The sequence below is a fragment of the Carassius auratus genome, unplaced genomic scaffold (assembly GCF_003368295.1).
Source record: "Carassius auratus strain Wakin unplaced genomic scaffold, ASM336829v1 scaf_tig00021539, whole genome shotgun sequence".
Taxonomy (NCBI): Eukaryota; Metazoa; Chordata; class Actinopteri; order Cypriniformes; family Cyprinidae; genus Carassius; species Carassius auratus.
This window is the reverse complement of record NW_020525118.1, coordinates 24560-41153: the sequence shown is the minus strand read 5'-3', so window position 1 is coordinate 41153 and position 16594 is coordinate 24560. Positions and strand designations below refer to the sequence as shown.

The following is a 16594-nucleotide window of genomic DNA, read 5'->3' as shown; positions in this document are numbered from 1 at the left end:
AATCTAAACATCTGTATTTTCATACAATTTCATAAATAAGTAGGCTAATAAATATATAATGTTAAAAAAAATATGATATAAACTATCATAATATATAGTGAGAGCTAAGCAATAAAAAAAAAAATAAAAGGCACAGGTTAGATCGAGGTGTAAAGCAAACAGCTAAAACCCCAGTACTACGTTTTTATAAACTGTGGACCCCAGGAAACGTTGAAAAAAATCAGCCGTTTTGAACGAAAAGTTTGATTTGAATGATTCAATAAATACTTAAACCATCGATTTGCTGTCACCTACTGGCGGTTTTATTGTCATCATCATTTATTAAGGTGCCAGCACTAGCCTACTACCAGCACAAAATCATAGCAAAATATTTACCAAAATTAATCAGTTTCATTTAATAAGGCAAAATTTTCAATAAAACGTTTTTAAAAGAATTATGATTTTGTAATTTGTAATCATTATGTAAAATTAACTACAGGACGAAGAAAAAGAAAAAGACTATCCCCCCTAAAACAATTTTAAAATTCGACCCCTGTATAAATAAATTTGAATATTATATAATATTAATATACATATAAATATAACTTAAGATTAAAAGCTTAATAATTTATTTTTTAAGTAACGTTTCCTGGGGTCCACAGTTTATAAAAACGTAGTACTGGGATTTTAGCTGTTTGCTTTACACCTCGATCTAACCTGTGCCTTTTAATTTTTTTTATTGCTAAGCTCTCACTACATATTATAATAGTTTATATCATATTTTTTGACATTATATATTTATTAGCCTACTTATTTATGAAATTGTATGAAAATACAGATGTTTAGATTAGCTATAGTTCAGGTTTATTTTTAATTATTTTTTACAAAATATAGATTTTTAAAAATATATCAGGATAGCCTAGTGACAGCAGAAAAAAAAAAGTTAACCATGCATTCACAAATTTGCAATAGGCAATTATTTCATTTTATTGAAATGTACACATTTTTGAATATTTAAATATTATATCTAAATATTCTTTGGGAAGTAATATAGAAGTCACTTTAATTATAATATTCGGTCCCTACATGAAGAGAGAGTCATTTGTCTGCTGCGTGAGGAAAGTAAGTCGCCGGCTGCGGAAAGTGGGTCTCCGGCTGCGCAAAGTGAGTCGCCGGCTGCGGAAAGTGGGTCTCTGGCTGCGCAAAGTGAGTCGCCGGCTGCTTGAGGAAAGTGAGTCGTTCGCTGCGCGAGTCATTCGCTGAGGAAAGCGAGTCGGTTAGCTGCGTGAGTCATTAGCTGAGGAAAGTGAGTCGGTTCGCTGCGTGAGTCGTTCACTGAGGAAAGTGAGTTCGCTGAGGAAAGTGAGTCGGTTAGCTGCGTGAGTCGTTCGCTGCGTTTGGAAAGTGAGTCGTTCGCTGAGGAAAGTGAGGCGTTCGCGTGAGCACCGCCGACCTGTCAGTGGTAAACTCAGTGGCTACTGGCAACTGTACGGTGAATTCCCGCGACAAATCAGTAGCCTTATTTTTGGACCGGACGGCACGCCATAGTTAATCTCGCAAAATTCAAAGCGCAGTTAGATACTGTGTGCACATATGCTTGTTTTCATATTTAGCATACAGAACATGAATCCACGTTTAATCCCCGATTTATGAATGTGAATATATAATATACGAACTGCCTGACCAAAAAATTTAAATGCTAATTATGCAAGAAAACCTTGTGCTTTGTTCATCTGAACAACTTAATTAGACTTTATCTATTGAATGCGATTATGCACACACTTTAATAAAGCCAAATAATTTGTTTGTAACAAGTGAGTTCATTGACTTAGGACATAACATATAAGACACTCTTTTTCGCCACCTGCTGGTATATTTTGTACAATACGAAGAATGGTCACAGAACAAATTAATGAACGAATCTGAACAAATCATTTCGGTGAACGAACTAAAAATGAACGAATCTCTAAAAAGAATCATAATTTCCACCACTAGAGAGAGAGAGAGAGATAGAGAGAGAGAGAGAGATCGCAGTGTTTTTTATTTTTTTTCTCACTCTGTTCTTTTCCTAATTTGACAAGTTGCAAGTTACAAAAAACACAACCAGTCTCATCACAGCCGGGTGTTTTCCTAGTTCGATGACTCCGATCGCACGGGTATTAAACACAATGTTAAACAGACCCGTGACCCGAAGTAATAGATTCAGACCCAGACCCGGCTAATCATTTAAAATATAGACCTGGACCCGTACGGGTCCCGGGTCGACAGGTCTCGGGTGCACTGTGAAGACCTCTACCTCAAGCATTAAAATAATTTGAGTACTTTATTTCTACAGAAATATCTATTTAAAACATTATACAATTGGAGAAAATTTGGACACCTAAAAAAATTATTTGCACCTAAAAAGTTCATAGAAGTACCTTAATGGTAAATGTTATGACTGCAAGAACCTTCCAGGACAGGTTTGGGAAACACTGGTCTAAAAGTATCACTTATGGATGAAATTCAACACCAACTGTAAGCATGTTTCATCATCAAGTGAAAAAGTCTATGGTGGGACTTTTTAAATAGTCAAAGTACACTCAATCTCTTGTGGTTTGAAGTCAACAAAAAATTTGCTCCTTCTTCACAGGGTCTTTCAGCTGTCAGTGTAGTACATGACCATCTCATCATACAGGAGACTGCCCGTGCTTTTGTATTTCAGGACAATGGAGAGTTTGGCATCTTCACCGATACGAGGTCCTGGCCTGTATATGATGATCTCAACACCATGGGTGATGCTCACTGGCCATTTCTACAGTAATGCACTCCTCCTCTGAACCTGAAAGACATCAATAGTCTTTGAATAGAGAGTAAAGAGTCAAGTAAAGTCACCTTTATTTATGTAGCACTTTATAAAATACAGATTGTGTAAAAGCAAACAGGAAAATAGTGTTGATAATGCAAGAGGACAATAGTAAAAACTACATTTTTGACACTACTGTCATCAGAAAAGGAACTAACCAAAATGAAATAAATACTCTAAAAAAGTTCCTTACACTGTTTACACACTCAGCAGGAATTCATTAGAAATGGTTTCTTCTTCATGATATGGGTGGGGCTACAATATGATGTCACTGCAGTTGGTGAAAGTGAAACTTAACAGATGAACTAAAAGCTTAGTCATACAACAACATTTCTATTCAGAAACTAAAATTAACGATCAGATCTGTTAATCACTCACAGGTAAGTGATGGAAATGTAAAGAGCTCGTTCAGTAGTTTAATAGCATGAAGCAGTATAAATCATGTCTTTTATTTGGTTGTACATGTATATCAAAGTCTGAAGTGTGCTGTTAATTTAGAGAGGACAGAAACATGAAGTACTTGAACTGCAGGCAAAGATAATAAATTCCAGTGGAAATCTTTAACTTGGTTAAACAAAAATTACGCTTCATGTTTACATGTGTTTCATTTTCTGTGTTGTGTTTTATATATAAACATTTATTTTGTGATATTGTTAAATTATTGTTGTGAAACTTCAATTCATTTCGTTTCTTCTTCTACCACCCAATTGTCAGTATCTGTTCCATGTTTAGTCTGTTTTGCTCCCCATGTGATTCCATGCTCATCTGGTCTTCCTCTTCCCATTGATCTCAGGTGTTTCTCGTCATCCCATTTTTCTTATTTTGTGTACAGTATTTAAAATTTCCCCTATTCCCAGTTCTCTTTCGGGTGTTAAATGTCTGTTCTTCATGCTATGTGTGTGTCTTGCTCCTGTGTTCCCCTGTTTGTATAAATAAAGATGATTCCATGTTGATCTACTCCAACTTAGAGCTGAAGATCTTTGCCAGAACCCGATGGCACCCAACGGGTTCGGGGTTACTTTACATAATCTTGCGCGGGCTCCGGTTTGCGCTCCGGTTTGCAAAGTAAATGAGCGGTCATGTAATGTGTTTCGATTAGCGCGATAAAGATGCGAAAATGGATGCTGAGTAAGTGTAACGGAGGCTTGCATCTGGCGATTATGTTTTGGTTGCACCAGCAACTAAAGCAAAGTCTTAACCCCTGTTTCACACCGCAAGCGTGAGCCGCGCAACTAAACCGTCACTGCAGCAGCAGACTCTCGCGAGTATTCACACTGGAAGCGTATAAGTACAGCATCACATCAGCGTCTGCAAAGTGTTCGGCAGAAAATATGACCTTTTCAAACAATGGGTATAATTATTTCAACATTTTTTTTTTATAACAATAGCCTACACCATACTTTCACCCAAAACGATTAATTAAAAAGTTGAAATGGGTAAATGCATATTTGTTATACTTAATTTTCTTTTTTTCTGGCATAATTGTTAAAACACTAGACATTGTCGTTGTTGTTAAAACTCTTGACATGCTTATTCTGTGCATTTTTAAAAAATTTTGTATAAAATCATATTTATTTTTCCATCAAAAGTGTGCTTTCACTTTAATTGAGCGTGACCCCTGTTTCACCCCTCATTAACCCCTCATTTACACTGAACACGTGTGCGGCGCATTACGCTGCGACACGGCTACCGGAGCTGATCGCGCCCAATGCGTCAATGCTTGTGTTTACACCGGCCGCGACGCGGCGCATTTCAGAAGCATATCAGAAGCGGAGCGACTGGATGCGTGAGACCACGTGATTTGCCTGTCAGACGTGTTTTTCTGATTTTGGGGTTTCAAGTACCAAGGATATATTGCCAATATACATGCAATATGTTTGGGAGTCTGCACAGGGTGTTTATTTTGAAATTGACAGGGATTTTTGACTTTTATTTTTTTTTTTTTTGCGAAGCGGCGCGAGAGCCGCTTCTGGGAAGCTTCTGAAATGCGCAGGGTCTCGTCAGTACTTCTGAATCCGCTTTCGTTTCAGCGCTGGACGCGGGGGGTTATCTGGAGCAGCCTCCGCTATTCTTTAAAATTGACTATCTGCCAAGAGTCCCGCCCTCCTTTGACTCAGATTGGTCATGAACCTGTCAATCCACTGATGGCAGCGAGTATTACCCAATCAGGGGCAGAATAGGACGAGTATTCACAGAACGCCGGTGGGATCTGGGATGATTTACATGAGATGCTGCACTGAAGACAACTCCGAAAATACGGGACAAACCCCGTCCCGTATTGATTCAAAACGGGACGCGCTATTTTATTCTCAAATACGGGACGATTCCGTATTTTAAAGGGGGGGTGAAATGCTATTTCATGCATACTGAGTTTTTTACACTGTTACAGAGTTGGATTCCCATGATAAACATGGACAAAGTTTCAAAAATTAAGTTGTACGTTTGAAGGAGTATTTTAGTTCCAAAAAAACCTCTTCCGGTTTGTCACAAGTTTCGGAAAGTTTTTTTCGAGTATGGCTCTGTGTGACGTTAGATGGAGAGGAATTTCCTTATATGGGTCCTAAGTGCGAGCTCTTCTGCCGGAAGAGCGCGCGCTCCCGTATAGCAGAGCACTGAGAGGCTGAGCACAGCCTGATCAGAGCGAGAGCGTCGTGAAAAGTCACAAAAGAAGTGTGTTTTTGGTTGCCAGGGCAAGACAACCCTGCACAGATTACCAAAAGAGAAACAGCATTAAGGGACCAGTGGATGGAGTTTATTTTTACAGAGCATCAACGGAGTTGTGCAAGTGTTTTTGTTTGTTCCCTGCATTTCGGATTGCACATCGTTTATTTCTTAAGGATAATGCAGTCCCAATGGAAAAGGGTCACGATTGTGTGTTGGAACCACATGGGGTGAGTAAAACTGCTTCAAATATCTCTGTGTTGTTAACTTAGCTATCAGCGCGCAAGCACATCAAGTAAACAACATGCGATGTTGTCATCAAACTGCACTTTCCACATGTAACGTTACAGCTTAAAAAAATAAAAAATAAAGACGACATAAAGTGGAACTTAGTCATTTTCCAAAACCGCTAAGCAAATATATACAGTTTCAGTACATACCACATAGCATACCGCCTTTGCTGATGCTGCTCTTGTTAAATTTCAGCCTCTGGATCTGTGTCACAGCTTCCACATGCTCTCAACTCAAAAGCCTACTGGCGCTCGTGATTCTTTAGCTCCGCCCACACGTCACGCCTCTAGGCGCTCGTGTTTTTCCGGGAAAAATCGGTACAGACTATCTTTCTCTTATAAATATAATAAAAATAAAGACTTTTTGGAGTTATGAAGGATGCAGTACTACTCTATAGGTACTCAAGATTAACAGGATATTGAGTGAAAATGAGCATTTCACCCCCCCTTTAAGGGACGGATGGCAACCCTACATTACCGTGAGGAAAAAACCATCATCCAAAACAAACCATGGCTAACAGTCAGATTCAGCCGTATATTTATGATCCAGAATCAGATCCCGAGGCTGACATTGAACAAGAGCAGCAGCATCAACGACGTCTCTATGTAGTATGTATTGAAACTGTATATATTTGCTTAGCAGTTTTGGAAAATGACTAAGTTCCAATTTATGTCGTCTTTTTTTTTTTTTTTACATTCGGAAAGTGCAGTTTTATGCCAACATCGCATGTTGTTTACTTGATGTGCTTAAGCGCAGATAGCTAAGTTAACAACACAGAGATATTTGAAGCAGTTTTACTCACCGCCTGCGGTTCCAACACACGATCGTGACCCTTTTTCATTGGGACTGCATTATCCTTAAGAAATAAACGATGTGCAAATCCGGCATCAAACTGGGCCTTGTTTGTAAAAAAAGCATCTTCGAAATGCAGGGAACAAACAAAAACACTTGCACAACTCCGTTGATGCTATGTAAAAATAAACTCCATCCACTGGTCCCTTAATGCTGTTTTTTTTTGGAGGGGGGGGGGGTGTGGTAATCTGAGCAAGGGGTTGTCTTGCCCTAGCAACCAAAAACACACTTCTTTTGTGACATTTCGCTCTCGCTCTGATCAGTGAATGTCTCAGCTCTACTGGAGCGCGCGCTCTTCCGGCAGAAGTGTCCTCAGGATCCATATAAGGAAATTCCGCTCCATCTAACGTCACACAGACCCATACTCGAAAAAAACTTTCCGAAACTTGTGACAAACCGGAAGGAGTATTTTTGTAACAAACGTACAACTTAATTTTTGACTCTTTGTTCATGTTTAGCATGGGAATCCAACTCTTTAACAGTGTAAAAAACTCAGTATGCATGAAATAGCATTTCACCCCCCCCCCTTAAGATGTTACAGAGGACTTTTTTTATTTATTTAGTCCAACTTCCAAGTGGTCTAGTCTAAGTTATGAATGAATTATGTTAAAACATGTATAAATGATTCATTCTTGATCAAAGACAAAAGAGTTGTGTGCGTGTGTACATTTGAACAATGTCAGTGTTGTGTATTGAGTTATGGTTTAACCTGTAGAGGGCGATGTAGCTCACATGGGAATGAACGTTTGGTTGTAAACGTAAGAGAAGAATAAAGAGAAAACCAAGTGAAGTGAAGTGAAGCTAGTGTCCGCTCTCGTTTGTTCTGCTGTGATTATTACAAGGTAAAAACGTAACAAATTGGCGACGAGGATGGCGACTGCCGGTGTGCCTCTCCCTGCGTTGTTCCTGCCATGCAGTGGACAACCCACTATCCCGTTCGATATGTGGATGAAAATGTTCGGAAATTACCTACTCGCTATTCACGCGGAGGGGGATGACTGGCCCGATACGAGGAAGCGTGCAATTCTCCTACACTGCTTGGGCACCGAAGGCCAACGTGTATTTTATACACTCACGAACGTAGGTACAACCTATGACCACAAGTTCAGGCAAAGAGTACAGAGACCACATGAGACTGTAGCTGAGTATTTGGGTGCGCTTCGTGAGTTAGCTACTACGTGCGGGTTTGCTGGTAATACAGATGAAATGATACGGGACCAACTTATTGAGCACGCTAGCTGTGTGAAAATACGTGAGAGACTGTTAGTACAAACTGAGGCAGACCTCACTCTGGATACAGCAGTAAAGTTGGCGTGTCAAGTGGAAGCAGCTATCGGACACGCTCAGACTCTAGCTTCGGAGCCGCATGCTCCAGTGCACGTGGTGAAGGCGAGACCGAAACGTCCATTCAGAACCAGAGCAAAGAGCAGTTACTCCGCAGTGCCGGCAGCAGCACTGAAACAGGACCAAAGCTGTTTTAGATGTGGATCAGCAGCTCACATGGCAAATGCTCAGGACTGCCCTGCAAGGAAAATGACCTGCCGAACCTGCAATAAGGTCGGACACTTTGCTCGTGTATGTAAGTCCAAACAAAACACAGCCAAAGTAGGAGAAGTGGTTATTTTGGAAATGAATACGGTGCGAATGATAGAAAATGGACAACGAGATGACAAAATTACATGCACAGTAGCCATAAAGGAAAAAACAACTTCCCGTACTGTGGAGTTAGTGGTGGATACGGGATCGGCGGTGTCAATCATTCCTGAGCACCTCTACAGAACGCACTTCAGTGGTGTGCCGCTTGCTGAGCCAGAAAAAAGGTTAGTGGCTTACACCAAAGCTGACGTTCCAGTGCTAGGTTGCATGTTAACTACAGTGCAGTATGCGACCATTACAGTACCAGCTACACTGTAAATCGTGAAGACAGGCACGGCCCTGCTGGGAATGGACTTATTCAGAGCACTGAGACTTTCTATTGACAACAACAGCATGCTCTCACCTGTGGGTCCAGTGACAGAGATCAGAGAGATCAAAGCCAAAGCTGTGACAGGGGAGAAGCTAGGTCTTGCTAAAGGTTTCATTCACCGTGTAAAAGTCAGGGAAGACGTTCAACCTGTTCAACAAAAGCTGCGGAGACTTCCACTTTCGGTTAAACAAGCTGTCTCTGCTGAATTGGAGAGATTGTTAGAAATGGATGTGATAGAGAGGATTGATGCATCTCCATGGGTATCACCCATCGTCGTCACACGAAGAAAGAATGGTGCAGTGAGAATGTGCGTGGATTTACGTGAACCAAACAAGGCGGTAGTGATGGACAGTCACCCACTTCCCCATATGGATGATCTTTTCTCTGAAATGCGTGGAGCTACTGTGTTCTCCACCATTGATTTAGCCAATGCTTATCATCAGGTGTTACTGGCAGAGGAAAGCAGAGATATGACTGCATTTATAACGCACGAATGACTGTTCAGGTTTCGTCGGGTTCCATATGGACTGTGTTCAGCCCCAAGTGCGTTCTCCAAGATGATGTCTCTGGTGCTGAAAGATCTTAAGGGGGTCCAGAATTATCTTGATGATGTAATAGTCTATGGCACAGGAAAGGAGGAGCATGATCGTAACCTGCAGATGGTGCTTGCTGCGTTAAAGGAAGCTGGTCTCCAGCTCAACAATGAAAAATGTCACTTCAACCAGACCAGCTTACGGTTCCTTGGACACACCATCTCAGCTCAGGGTTTGCTGCCAGACAAAGACCACCTCAAGGCTATAACAGCTGCTCCAGCGCCTAGTGATGCCACCACACTGCGCTCATTCCTGGGGCTCACAGCCTGGTATGCAAAATTTCTGCAAAACTATGCATCCCTGGTGGAGCCCATGCGAGACTGCCTGCGTGACGATACCTTTCAGTGGACGGCAGCAGAACAGTCAAGTTTTGACACGGTCAAGACTCGCATTGTAACCAGTTCAGCACTATCCGTCTTTGACCCCAGCCTTACTAAAATTGTGTCTACAGATGCTTCGGATTATGGGTTGGGGGCCATATTGACACAAATGCATGCTGATAACATGGAGCGCACAGTTGCTTTTGCCTCACGTTCACTTACCCCTGCAGAGCGAAAATACTCCATTGTAGAAAAGGAGGCATTAGCCTGTATGTGGGCTGTGGAAAAGTGGAGGACGTTTTTATGGGGGACAAGATTCATATTGCGTACAGATCACCAGGCTCTGACCACACTGCTACACACAAAAGGACTTGGGCATGCGGGAATGCGTATTGCCCGGTGGTCAGCCAGACTTCTTTGCTTTACGTACGACGTGGTGTATCGTGCAGGAGCACAAAACTATGCTGCTGACTGTCTCTCTCGTCTGCCCCTACCATCAGAAGAGAATGCAGAGCCAGTGACTGAGCCCGAACTTGTAGCTTGCTGGACACAGAACTGAAAGCTCTCTCAGCAAAGGACTTCGCTGGGGCGTGTGAAGTATTCCCAGAGCTTACTGCCATCAGGGCACAGATAAAAAAAGGGTGGCCTAAAACAGCAAAGTCTCTACCGGCGGTGCTCAAACCCTACTTTGCTACTAGAGATGAACTCTCAGTTCAAGATGTGACAATATACAGGGGCCCCCACCGACGGCTAGTGCCTGTAGCTCTGAGAAAACAGCTGGTGGACCTGGCACATGAATCTCACCAGGGTGTTGTGCGCACCAAGCAGAGGTTGCGTGACTTATACTGGTGGCCTGGCATGGACATGTTGGTGCAGGACAGCATTAGTGCATGTGTGACCTGCCAGATGAATGATAAAAGCGCTAAGACGCATGCTGCTCCAATTCAGCCAGTCCCACTGCCAGACGGTCCATGGCAGAAAGTAGGAATTGACATCGTCGGACCGTATGAGTCAGCAAACTGGGACTGCCGCTATGCAGTGACTTTGATTGATTATTATACAAAGTGGCCAGAGGTGGCTTTTACACATTCAATCACAACCACGGCTGTAAATACCTTCCTGTCTGCTGTGTTTGCCCGCTTCGGCAACCCCACAGAACTCATTAGTGACAATGGGACACAGTTTACCTCGAGTGAGTTCAAAGAATTTCTGGCAGTAAGAGATATTACACACAGGAAAGTATCTTTGTATTATCCACAAGCTAACGGAGCTATTGAATGCTGGAACCGTGTTCTCAAAGAAACACTCCTTACTGCCGAGCAGGAGAGGAAATCGTGGAAACCATTCCAGCAGGACTTCTTGCTTACATATCGTGCAACTCCACACAGTACAACAGGAGTGTCACCATATGAACTCATGTTCAACAGGAAAATGCGCACAAAGGTGAACATCGGTCCAGCAAGCAAAGCTACTCTGCTGACAGAAAAGCAACTGCGCAACCGTGTCATCTCTAAACAAAATGCATCAAAAGTTTACACAGATGCGAGGAGAGGTGCACAAGTACCTAAGATCAAAGAGGGAAGCCTAGTAAGAGTACGGAAACCCTTCCATGTCAAGAAAGGACTGTCAAAATTTCATAGACCTGCCAGGGTGTTACGGAGAGCTGGTGCAAATGCGTATGTGCTGGAAGATGGACGCACTTGGAATGCTACTCATCTTTCAATGGTTCCTGACAGGGTAAAAGAAACCTTTGACAGTTCTGTTCCGGCACCTGTGCTGGAATCTGCACAAATGCTGGATGTTCCAGTACCTGAGTCGGGACCGGCTGTGATGAAACGGCGGAGTCAGTTAGATCCATCTGCAGCAGTTTATTAATACAGGTGAGTAAGCAGAGAACAGCTGACATAAACTCAGGCTGGCAATGAAAAGGAACTTAAGCAGACGTTCGTAGAGAACTTAGATAAACTCCTCAATAGGGTTACAATGATCAGAGATAATAACAATACAGACCAGGGGTAAATCAAAACTTCACAAAATATAAAAGGGAATAGCAGTCAATATAAAGGGGAGAACACAAGGTGCAGGTGAAAATACTAGAAGGTAATCAAGATAATTAAGCAGGGTTAGACGGGGATGATTGGGGAGAGGGACACTGGGAAATGCAGTCCTAATATTCAGGAGAGAGGGATCTGATACCGCCCGAGGAGGGCGTAGTAGAACGTTCCATGACATAGCCCCTCCCCTGCGAGCGGCTCCGGAAGCGAGGACCAGAACGTCGGTGGGGTCTTCCTCGGGGTCTGGGAGCAGGTCGGTCAGGATGGTCACGATGAAAGCTGGTAAGTAGAGAGGGGTCCAGAATGTCCTGCGACCTGACCCAGGACCGTTCCTCTGGACCGTACCCCTCCCAGTCAATAAGGTACTGTAAAGCCCCACCACGTCGTCTGGAGTCCAGTACTGCTCGCACCCGGTAGGCCTCCGCACCGCCAACCTCAATGGGAGGATTCTGCACCTGTGTGTTCCCCTCCTGACCCTCCTCTCTCCTGGGGGTGACTGCGGGTCTGAAAAGAGACACATGAAAGGTAGGTGAGATTTTGTAATGAGAGGGAAGAGCCAACCTAAATGAGACCGGGGTGATCTGGCGCAGAATCTTGAAAGGACCAATGAAGCGAGGGGATAATTTCTTGCTGGGTAGTTTGAGACGGAGATATCGGGCTGAAAGCCACACCCACTGCCCGGGACGGTACCGGGGACCCCCGCGTCGCCTCCGATCCGCGTAGTGCTGATATTTGCGAATGGCCCGCTGTAAATGCACATGAGCAGCATCCCAAGTGGTCTCGCTGCGCCGAAGCCAGGAATCTACCGCCGGGAGATCGGAGGGCTCGCCCGCCCACGGAAAGAGCGGAGGCTGAAATCCCAGGACACACTGAAACGGTGTCAGTCCAGTGGCGTGCTTAACTAACGAATTCTGCGCGTATTCAGCCCATACAAGGAAACGACTCCACTCCTGCTGATTTTGATGGCAATAGGTCCGTAGGAAACGAGTTAGGTCCTGATTCAACCTCTCAACCTGCCCGTTGGCCTGAGGATAGTAGCCCGAGGTGAGGCTTACGTTAATATTGAGCTTTGAGCATAGTTCCCTCCATACACGAGAAGTAAACTGAGGGCCTCGGTCAGTTACAATGTCCTCAGGAAGGCCAAAAAGCCGAAACACATAATTGAGGAGGGCCTCGGCGGTCTTTAAGGCTGTGGGAAGACCAGACAAAGGGATGAAACGGCATGATTTTGAAAACCGGTCTATTACCGAGAGGATGGTGTTGAAACCCTGGGACTGAGGAAGGTCCGTGACAAAATCCACGGCGATATGGGACCAAGGGCGTTGCGGTACCGGCAGAGGCTGTAAGAGACCAGCTGGTTTCAGGTGAGAAGACTTGACCATGTTACAGGTGGAACACTGATGAACAAACTTGATCACGTCAGCTCGAAGGGAAGGCCACCAGAAGCGATTGGAGACTAGCTGAGTGGTGGCCGTGATACCTGGATGCCCCGCGCTGGGAGTGCAATGAACCCATTGGAGGACACGTTCGCGGAGCTCGGGAGGAACAAAGAGGTGGTCCCCCGGACATTCCGGTGGTATGGGCTGTTTTTGCTGAGCTGTAGAAACCTCCGTGATTATATCCCACTGTACTGGTGCGACAATGAGAGATGAGGGCAGAATGGGAACTGGTTCACAACACTCGTCCTTACTGTCGAACTGGCGTGAGAGAGCATCCGCCTTGCCGTTCTTAGAACCTGGTCTGAAAGTGACTCTGAAATTAAATCGGGAGAAGAAGAGAGACCAGCGCGCCTGGCGAGCATTCAGACATTTGGCGGATTTGAGATACTCCAGATTTCTGTGGTCCGTAAGCACAGTGAAAGGATGACACGCCCCCTCCAGCCAGTGCCTCCACTCTTCAAAGGCAGCCTTCATCGCCAGAAGTTCTCGATCGCCCACATCATAGTTGCGCTCTGCTGCATTGAGTTTACGGGAATAAAATGCGCAGGGGTACATCTTAGCTGGACTACCATGACGTTGTGACAGAATGGCACCCACGCCCGTGTTAGAAGCATCCACTTCCACAATAAACTCTCTCTCAGGATCTGGGTGATGGAGAATGGGTGATGTGGTGAATCTCTTCTTTAAACTCTCAAATGCCGCAGTGCATTCCGATGACCAGCGGAAACGTCCTCCTCCTCCTTGGAGTAAAGAAGTGAGAGGAGCCACAATCATGCTGAAATTTCGAATGAATCGGCGGTAAAAGTTTGCGAAGCCCAAGAAGCGCTGAAGCTCTTTTACTGACGTGGGACGAGGCCAGTTAACCACAGCTTGTACCTTTTTGTCATCCATCACAACTCCGTCTGCGCTGATGATGTAACCCAAGAACGAGATCCGCGTCTGATGAAATTCGCACTTCTGTATCTTGGCATACAACTGGTGCTCGATGAGGCGTTTGAGAACAGCTCGCACATCCTGAACGTGCGTTTCAAGGTTGTCTGAATAAATCAGGATGTCATCAATATACACAATTACACTCCGATTGAGCAGGTCTCTGAAGATCTCGTTGACAAACGCTTGAAAAACTGAAGGACTGTTGGAAAGGCCGAACGGCATGACCCGATATTGATAATGGCCGGTGGTTGTTGAAAACGCCGTCTTCCACTCATCACCCTCCCGAATACGAATAAGGTTGTAAGCATTTCGTAGGTCGAGCTTTGTGAAATATCGGGCCGTGCGGAGCATTTCAAGAGCAGCTGGGACCAGAGGAAGAGGATACCGGTATTTGACAGTTATCTCGTTGAGACCCCGATAGTCTATGCACGGTCGGAGACCCCCATCCTTCTTCTTGACAAAAAGAAACCGGCAGAAGCAGGAGATGTTGAGGGGGTAATGAAGCCTTTGGCAAGCTGTTCCTCTATATACAAATTCATGGCCTCGGTCTCTGGCTGAGATAGGGGGTATACACGACCGCGTGGTGGCATGGTACCCGGCAGGAGCTCAATAGCACAGTCAACAGCACGATGGGGAGGTAAGTGTGAGGCTTCCCGCTCGCTGAATGCTTGGGCAAGGTCATGGTAAACAGCGGGGATTTCCTGTAGATTAACGTCCACGGAGGGGCTGGCACTCAATTCAGGACCCTGGACAGCGGGCATGCATTTATTCAGACACGACGAAGACCACTGGGTAATCCTCCTCTCAGACCAGGAAATTTGCGGGTTGTGTCTCTCCAGCCACGGAAACCCCAGAATCATAGGATGAAGTGGTGAATGAATAGTGTAGAATTGGATGGTCTCCCTATGTTGCGAGCCGATGCTGAGGGTGAGAGGTGGTGTGATGTACTGGCGCTCCCCTGTCCCCAGGGGGCGCCCGTCCAAAGCTGTCACTGTCACAGAGGGTTCACAAGAGCGGAGAGAGATTTTATGAGTTCTTGCAAAGGTTGCGTCAATAAAATTTCCAGCAGCTCCCGAGTCTATAAAAGCCCTCGATTTTATAACCTGCCCATTAATAATTAACGAAATTTCCACAATGAGAGCTTGGGAAGAGAGTGAACGTGGACTCACCGCAGCGGGGTTCCGAGAAGTGGGTTTCACCGGGCAGGAAGCCCTGAAATGACCAGCCAGACCGCAGTACATGCATAAACGATTGCACCTTCTCCTCTCACGTTCCGCCTCGGAGAGCTGGGTGTATCCAATCTGCATGGGCTCGGGCTCTGAGGTGCATACCGGGTTGAAATTCAGGCTGGTCCTGACTGGAGTGCGGCGAGCCCGGATGAGATGATCGAGCCGGATGGCAAGTTCCATGATCTGACTGAGAGTCTTTCCATCATCACGACAAGCAAGTTCCCCCTGCAGCTCCGTATTCAACCCCTTCCGATATAGTAGTTTGAGAGAATCCTCCCCCCAGCCGGTCTGAGCGGCGAGCGTACGAAAGGAGAGAGTGTAATCCGCTGCAGTGGAATTCCCTTGCCGCAGGGCGAGTAACAGTTCCCCTGGATCCTTTCCTCCAGCTGGGTGCTCAAACACCTCCCTGAATAGGGTGACAAAAGCATCATAGGAAATAGACGTGAGCTGACCTCCTGACCATAGTGCCGTTGCCCACTCCAGCGCTTTTCCCGTAAGCAGGGTGCAGATGAAAAAGATGCGGCCCTCATCGGTGCGATGTTCGGGAGCCTGCTGGCTTAGATAGAGCTCGCACTGCAACAAAAATCCCTTGCAAGTGGAGGGTGAACCGTCATACTTTTCAGGCAGGGATAATCTTGGATTGTTTGAGATCGTACTCACGACTGGCAGCGGAGGGACAGGTGCGGTGGGAGCTGCGGCCTGATTAGCCGCTGCAATCTGCGGGGTTAGTGCCTGAACAGATCTGACAAGTTCCTCTGTGAGCGAGGTTAGTTTTACCAGCTGCCGCTGATGTGAAGCGAGCACCGCTGCCTGGGATGAAACCTCATTGGCGAGGTGACGAAACTCTGCTGGATCTTGAGTTGGTGAAATTTTCTGTGATGAAACGGCGGAGTCAGTTAGATCCATCTGCAGCAGTTTATTAATACAGGTGAGTAAGCAGAGAACAGCTGACATAAACTCAGGCTGGCAATGAAAAGGAACTTAAGCAGACGTTCGTAGAGAACTTAGATAAACTCCTCAATAGGGTTACAATGATCAGAGATAATAACAATACAGACCAGGGGTAAATCAAAACTTCACAAAATATAAAAGGGAATAGCAGTCAATATAAAGGGGAGAACACAAGGTGCAGGTGAAAATACTAGAAGGTAATCAAGATAATTAAGCAGGGTTAGACGGGGATGATTGGGGAGAGGGACACTGGGAAATGCAGTCCTAATATTCAGGAGAGAGGGATCTGATACCGCCAGAGGAGGGCGTAGCAGAACGTTCCATGACACCGGCACAACCCTTCGGTGATGTGCGGATGCCTGGCAGGGTCAGAAAAAAGCCTGCATGGCTTAATGATTATGTACAGTAATCCTTCTCATGGCCTTTGGGGGGGGAAACTAAGAGGGAATGACATCAAGTTAAAAAAAAAAAAAAAAAAAAC

The 16594-nt window shown here is 45.0% G+C and overlaps 1 protein-coding gene across 1 annotated transcript in view; it reads left to right on the top strand.

The window, feature by feature from the left end:
• The first annotated feature begins 2799 nt into the window (after window positions 1-2799).
• LOC113077113 (E3 ubiquitin-protein ligase TRIM39-like) overlaps window positions 2800-16594 on the top strand; it is a 33458-nt gene continuing 19663 nt past the window's right edge. Inside the window, exon 1 of the mRNA XM_026249567.1 lies at window positions 2800-3204. The gene's annotated coding sequence lies outside the window, so the exon portion shown is untranslated. The remainder of the gene's footprint in view (window positions 3205-16594) is intronic.